Raw genomic sequence first — 6,572 nt, 5'->3', positions numbered from 1 at the left:
AGATTTCAAACAGTGATCATGTGAATGTTCATCAGTGTGGAGTTTTTAACAGCAGAGTAATGTGTGAGCTGGATTGGAGAGACTGGAGCTTCATCAACAACTGTTCTCTCTCTGAAAATACCTTCCATTATTTAGAGGAGATGTTTTCAGTCCCAAACAGAAGAGCAGACATTATTCTCAGCTGCCTCCCCCTGTATGGACGATCACACACACAAAGAGTCTCAGTAACTCTGAGACAGTCCTCTGATGCTCTCAGTTCAGCTGCTGTTCAGATCAGTCTCTCAGTTCTTGATCATCATCTTTTTCAGTTTGTGGTCAGGAGAGGAAGGCCAGCAATGAATTACACAAAAACTGGCACTGGCCCATGGGCCGTAAGATGAGTAACCCTGATTTAGAGGACAGGAGTGGACAGTGAGCTGCAGACTCAGAAAGCTTCATGTTAGATTTTGTGTTTCTGGTTCTGAACCTGGTGAGTTATCAGGATGATCTCAGATCTTTAAAGCTGCTCTTCATTCACTGACTGACTGAACTGCTCCATGCTGTGGTGAAAGAAGAGGAATCCACTGCATTCAGAGCTGCTCACACTTCTCTGACAGCGTTTCCTCTGACATGAGGACAAAAGTCAGAGAGAAATAAATGAACCAGCCTGACAGCAGAGGATGAATGAACAACATGACCAGACGCTGGAAACACTACTCTCTGATGAGACATGGGGGAGTGTGTGTGTGTGTGTGTGTGTGTGTGTGTGTGTGTGTGTGTGTGTGTGTGTGTGTGTGTGTGAGAGAGAGAGCGAGAGAGAGAGAGAGCGAGAGAGAGAGAGACAAAAGATAAGCTGCATCATAATCATAAATTGTACTTTTTGTTAATATTTAATGGGATTCAACTGTGACACACACACACACACACACACACACACACACACAACTACTTGTATATATAAGTACATTGAATCGTGTGTTTACTATCAAAAGTTTCTTCTCTCACTGTGTTGTCTTCATGTTCTCCCTCAGTGTTTCTCTCTCTCTCACTGTGTTGTCTTCATGTTCTCCCTCAGCGTCTCTCTCTCTCTCACTGTGTTGTCTTCATGTTCTCCCTCAGTGTTTCTCTCTCTCTCACTGTGTTGTCTTCATGTTCTCCCTCAGCGTTTCTCTCTCTCTCACTGTGTTGTCTTCATGTTCTCCCTCAGCGTTTCTCTCTCTCTCACTGTGTTGTCTTCATGTTCTCCCTCAGCGTTTCTCATCTCAACATGTCTCTTAGGCTACATTCACACTGCAGGCTGAAGTGACCCAAATCCGATTTTTTTGCCCCTATGCGACCTGTGTCGGATCTTTTCATGACAGTCTGAACGACACAGATCCGATTTTTTTCAAATGCGACCCAGGCCACTTGGATATGTGGTCCTGAATCCGATACGTATCTGATCTTTTGCCATGCGACTTCAGTCTGAACGGCCAGGTCGCATTTATTCATTTATTTCAAAAACTTGGCTCTCATCCTTCTCATTCGCCAAATTCTGCAGCGCCAGGACAACGGAGAGGAAAATAATGTTTCCTTTGCCATATTTAGTAAGTAGTTCCGTCTTAGCAATCTTCGCATAAAGAACTCAATCTGGTAATTTTGCATTAATATTTCACAGCGTAGTGAATGTGTGGATTATAACGTGTCCACCAAAGTGTTTTGGGGTTGTTGGATTGTGTATTTGATGAGTTTGATGAGGGGGAACGAAAATACCGTCCACTTCCATTGTGTCCGTCCCGAAAACCTTCCCCGACTCACCTCTGAATAAACAACAGCTCGCCCTCACAGAAACAGTAAGTATGCTGTTCGAAATGACTAAGGAATTGCGCTAAATGGGCCAATTTGCCAAAATGTTGAAGTATCGCTTTAAGTTCAGACAGGAGATCACATACAAGTTGCATTTTATTGTAAATGTGAACAAACTCGCAAAAAAATCAGATGTCATAAAAAAAAAAATAAATAAAAATCCGAATTGAGCATTAAGCCCTGCAGTCTGAACGTAGCCTTTGTGTGGACTGTGCTGGTGGACTCTGCAGGAGCAGCTGCCGTCTCTTACCTGTCCACAAACTCTGATCTGTCCTCCTCTTTGTCCACGTCACTCATCTTCAGTCAGCTGAGACAGAATCAGGACAAACCTGTCCAACAGTCACACAGCGTTTCTCTTGACGTCCACGGAGACAAAACTCAGTTCCTCTTTGACGTTAGAAGACAGAAGCTGTTCAGACCCTCGGCGGTTCTCCTCCTCTGACTGTCAGCTGGACTCTGGACTTGCTGGTTTCCTTGTTGGACTCTTGGACCTGGATCACCTGAGCTCAGCTGCTCCTCCTCCTTTATGATCGGAAATCACAGCCTCACCTTACAGGAAGTGTGTGACACACACCAGCTCCTCAAACGACCAGACCCCGTCCCACCACTCTGCTCTGACCTGCAGCTGGAACAACAGGAAGGCTCCTCTGAGTCTGGTTTCAACACCCCAGGTTCACATTTCCATCTGATGGAGATCTCAGAGGATCATCGGTCCTCAGAGGGTCTCACCAGTCCTCCCTGAAGGTCGTACAAGGTCACAGTGTAAAGAGTGCTACTGCCTTCCGTGGTTCGGGGAAGACAGGAAGGGGGCTCCAGGCCCCATCACAAGCTACCAAGACAGACAGGGTCCAGAGCTGCAGGGCTGAAGGGACCAGGACCCCACCCAGACCCAGAGGGAGACCACCACACCCCCAGGAGTCTCTGTTCTCTGGAGGAGTGTGGAGGACTCCTCCCTGCCAGTGTTCAGCTGGAGCTCCAGGGCCACAACCCAGAGCTGTCCCCACTAGACCACCACCAGGACCAGACCACACCGAACCAGCTGTACCTGGAGGAGGCCCCCACCCCAAAGCCCCCAGCAGCACCATGATGGAGCAGGAGCTCCTCCTTCTTTAGCTCTGACTAGAACTTTATAGACTTCACTGAGAGGAGGAGGAAAGGTTCATTTATGACAAGTTGGATTGAAGATTGATCAGGTTTTATGATGGAGCCCACAGCAAAGAGAAAATGGTAAATGTTTGATGTAAAAGTTGTTTTCATTTTAAGTGACAGTCAAAGATGCAAAGTATTTACAACCATCTGCTTGTTATGTTGCAGATATATACTGACGGCCACTGATCTGTTTACAAAGTGGATTGTGACCAAATCTCTGCACACCAAAAGAGCTGCCGAGGTGGCAGGAAAACAGTGAATATCCTGCTGGACTTTGGGCTGGTCAAGGGGATTATTACAGCCCCCAGCAGCACCATGACGGAGCAGGAGCTCCTCCTTCTTCAACTCTGACTAGAACTTTATAGACTTCACTGAGAGGAGGAGGAAAGGTTCATTTATGACTTGTTGGATTGAAGACTGATCAGGTTTTATGATGGAGCTTCACAGTAATCCGTCAATTCCAAAGTCTGATCAGAGAACAGTCTGGGCTTCAGGCAGTAAACACACAGAGAACTACTGGACTGAGTTCCTGGAGGTTTCCATGCTGCCTGTGTCCTCGACCCGCCTGACATTTCCAGAGAACTGAGCTTCAGCAGCAGAGAGTTCCTCCATAGGACCAGTCTGGCTTTCTGGAAACGGACTCTTTCCAGCAGGAATCAGCTGACAGCACCGACTGAAAAGGCTGAACAGCCGCTGGGAAACACACCATCAAAACAACAACAAACAACACTGATAAACAATCCTCCGTCCTGATGGGGAGTCTAACCACAGCCTCCTGAAAGTCAGGACTTCTGCCTCTGAGTTAGCAGCTAGCAGCTTTAAAACATGGATTTTTACAAGGCTTTGGTTTCCGCCTCACTCAGTTTAATCTGTTCAGTAAAACTTTTGTCTGAATGAAATTTTCCCTCCATTGAAGGAAAAGCAGCTGAAGTGAGGAGAGAGAGAGGGGCGGGGCTCCTTTCAACCCAGGAGCTTCTCTTTCCCTCTGACCGGCTGGAATAGACCATCTGTCTGTGTGAACCGTAAAGATGAGACTCTGATCCATGTAGAAGTTGTTGAGACTCCTTCTCCTCGTCTTCTCTGCCATGATTGAGAGTAAAACTCCAGCGATCAGCAGCTTATTGAGATCAAACCTTCCTGAGGTACTGTGACCATTCCTGGTAGAAAGTGTGTGTGTGGAGGGTGATATGAGGTGAATCCACCTGCACAGCCTTCCAGCTGGACTGGATTTATAAAGGGAAAGAGCTGCATGCTTTATAAACCAGAGGATGTTTCTGCTTTTGGTGCTGCGAGACTTTTAGTGTGGATCCTCCACAGTGTGTGATCAGCGAGGCCCCTGGCCTGCAGAGTCCAACATCTGGTTCTTCCTCCTCTGAGTGAGCAGCATGGAGCCGGAGCTCCTTCAGCAGCTGTGTCACGTTGGTAAAGCCAGGTGTGGCTTCGTTCAGCAGTCTGAACCTGTGCTGACGCTACGGGGTTTCCCTCCACGTCACTGGGGGCCGGTCGCTCCTCCACCAACCAGATCATCACTCTGAATCTGAGGAGGGTTTCCACACTGGTTACCCTCACTTTCAACTGGAATATATCAAACTAATCACATTATTCTCCTCTGGTGGACAGACTTCTGCTTTGACCAAACCTGAAAACCATCGGTAGAAGAGAGCAATAATGACTGAAGGGCTCGTCCGGGAATTGAACCCGGGACCTCTCACACCCTAAGTGAGAATCATACTCCTAGACCAACGAGCCGACACGTAGGTCATCATAAACCAGGCAGGTGCTGAAGCCTCCTGACAGCCTGGACAGTCTTCAGGTGGTTGTCCTGAGTGTGTTTCCTCAGCTGGTCCTCGCTGAGCGTCCTCAGGTCCTCCTTTGTCCTCTCTCTGTCTCGTCCAATCAGGAGGGAGGCTTTCCTCCAGCTTTTCTCTCATTGTGCTCATCTCTGTCAAACATCTGGTCTGTGGGCCAAACCAGGGACTCCAGAGGCTCCGGTCCGGCCGGTGAGATGACTGTGCAGAGAGTTGAGTCGTTGTTCCATTTTCAGCTGCAGCAGGATTGAAAGAGACGTTTCACTGGACGCTGCTCCAGGATGCAAAGTTTAAAACTGACATGATGTTGAAGCTGAACTGATTCTGAAGATATTACATTTTCATGCAGCTCTTCTATTTATTCACACTAAGGGCCAATCCCAATTCTACCCCTTACCCCTACCCCTATGATATGCGCGTTCACGAGGCTTCAGGGCTATCCCAATTCTCCTTTTTGAATAGGGGTAGGGGAAAGGGGAAGGGCTATTTCACCCCTTTCAGCGAAGTCTGCATCGATGCTCCCTATTCTCAATAGGGGTAGGCGGAGTTTCACATTGGCCAGAAAAAAACAACATGGCGCCCACCACGGAGTCGCACAAATGTAAGATTGCTTTCTGTATACTATTTAAAAAGCTATAAAAAGTGTATTTGCTTCACTGAATTTATAGATAAACTAGCGTGACAGTGTCCCAGTCATGGATTAACGTTTTAGCGCTGCGCAGCACTGTTTCCAATCGTGAATTTGTAACTTCTTTAGAGCACTAATCACTGAACGTCATCCTTTATCATGTTTTTAACGTAATATGTTAGACACAGGGACCCCCGATGAAACCCGACTGCTGATTCAGTTTAGAGCCGGGTTCCTCAATTAGCGGACCGCGGTCCACGACCGGACCGCGGCACACCTCGCTGCGGACCCAGGGCAAATGTATGCATGCTCCATTGCCGTGGCCCCCGCTAAGTGCGGCTACATTGGTTGGATCTAAATAACTTCTGAAGGACTCCGAGCTGCACCATGTTTGTCTGAGTGAGTATATGAGCATGACACACCTAGAAATAAGGTCCAGGTGTCAAAAAACCGAAGTTGCCCTTTAAGAGTTTCCTCATTACAGTTCACAGTAGCAACAGTCCAGCTTGGTGGTCTGTCCAGACGAATGTCCAATCCTCCCATTGTTAACAGTGAACCCAGAGCCTTCCACCAACACACACCTACAGCAACCAGACACACAACACAATCAAAGCTCTGACAGTGAAGGTGAAGATCTGCTTCTCAGGAGTTTTCCTCACTGACTCTATCAGCTGATTCATTTCAAGGACAAATCCAGCTGCAGACACAGGGGATGTAGCTCAGTGGTAGAGCACATGTTCAGCATGTAGGAGGTCCTGGGATCAATCCCCAGCATCTCCAAGCTTTATGTCAGTGTCTGACTGTAAAACCTCAGCAGAGGAACTCAATCCAGCTCAGCATCAACTCTTCCAGCTCTCCACTGACAGTCATTCAGCAGCAGAGCTCTGGAGAAGATCAGTCTTCATTCTGGTTCTCAGGAAGCAGGAACCCAGGTCAACAATGACTTCAGTCTGGACACTGGGGGACAGTCCCCCCACAGCCTTCAGTCTGGACACTGGGGGACAGTCCACCCACAGCCTTCAGTCTGGACACTGGGGGACAGTCCCCCCACAGCCTTCAGTCTGGACACTGGGGGACAGTCCCCCCACAGCCTTCAGTCTGGACACTGGGGGACAGTCCCCCCACAGCCGGTCTTCACCCAGCAGCAAATAGTTAATGATCTC

The 6,572-nt window shown here is 48.1% G+C and overlaps 2 non-coding genes across 2 annotated transcripts; one reads left to right on the top strand and one right to left on the bottom strand.

The window, feature by feature from the left end:
* Nucleotides 1-4,650: 4,650 nt before the first annotated feature.
* trnap-agg (transfer RNA proline (anticodon AGG)) lies at nucleotides 4,651-4,722 on the bottom strand. Its single transcript has one exon. It is a non-coding gene; the product is annotated as a tRNA-Pro (tRNA).
* Nucleotides 4,723-6,117: 1,395 nt separating this feature from the next.
* Nucleotides 6,118-6,189, top strand: trnaa-agc (transfer RNA alanine (anticodon AGC)). The gene has a single exon. It is a non-coding gene; the product is annotated as a tRNA-Ala (tRNA).
* Nucleotides 6,190-6,572: the final 383 nt, after the last annotated feature.

The sequence above is a fragment of the Salarias fasciatus genome, unplaced genomic scaffold, assembly GCF_902148845.1.
Source record: "Salarias fasciatus unplaced genomic scaffold, fSalaFa1.1, whole genome shotgun sequence".
NCBI classification, from domain to species: Eukaryota; Metazoa; Chordata; class Actinopteri; order Blenniiformes; family Blenniidae; genus Salarias; species Salarias fasciatus.
Note: the sequence above shows the minus strand (reverse complement) of the source record. Positions and strands in the feature narration are given on the sequence as shown.